A 1,002-nucleotide genomic window follows, 5' to 3' on the forward strand; every position below is an offset into this window, starting at 1 on the left:
CAGTCTCCCTGTGCCTTTTACTTGAGCTCAAATAAACTCTGTCTGCTTCTCCCCCAGTGTGTTTATTTGGCGCGACGCACACCGGGCAACGAACCTAATTGTTGCCTCCCTCGGGCACCTTGTGCCGGCAACACTACCTAACACAATTATCTTGGTCCTGAACACTGCTTCCTTCCTGCCTGCAGCCTCATCCACAGGAGTTTTTATGATTCGTTGTGGCTGGTGTGGGGTTGCTGACCTGGCTTATGACAGCTCACCAAAACTCTCTATGTGGCCCCTGGGACCAAATAATTGCCCAGCCCCTGAAGTAACACCTTTATCTCATCCTGAAAGGTGTAAATGTTGTAACTTGAAAATTAATTCTCTATTTTTACTCTGATTAAAAGCTGATGCAATTTACCTATCAGTGACCTACAGAATGGGCAGAACTGTTGTTTTTGTCCTTCCAGTTTGGAGTAATATTTTGTACTTGAGAATAGAAGAATCACTAGAGGCTATCTCCTATACAGGACTCAAGCACCTAAATGGCAACTTAGGTAGAACCAAAGGACCTGAACCTAGTTGCCATTTAAAAACAAAAATAAAAAAAACCACCAATGCCTAAAGCTTTAAAAATCAGCACTCAGTGGGCACATACCCACATGCAAGGGTATGTGCTTGCAGTGCCAAAAATAATATTGACACAAATCAGGTGGTGGAGGGGCTTGCTAGGACATGATGGGTGCATTCAAATGACTGTGTACATGCCTCTTGCCTCACCTCAGACCCCTTTGAGGTGGGGTAACAGGCACATGCAGGAACAAAAAAACATTCCCCACACTGCAAACTTGCAGTGTGGGGAGAAAATTAGACCCCTGGAAATCCAGGGGTCTAAAAAAATCAGTTTAAAAAAGCAAAGCAACCGGAGGCTGGGTCCTCCATGGAGACACTCTGGCTGCCAGAGCATCTCTATTGTTGGCTCTCGTCCTGGTGCTGAAACACATGGCTGGCCAGGCCACATGT

The sequence above is a fragment of the Crocodylus porosus genome, unplaced genomic scaffold (genome assembly GCF_001723895.1).
Source record: "Crocodylus porosus isolate Cpor-Errol unplaced genomic scaffold, CroPor_comp1, whole genome shotgun sequence".
Lineage (NCBI taxonomy): Eukaryota > Metazoa > Chordata > Crocodylia > Crocodylidae > Crocodylus > Crocodylus porosus.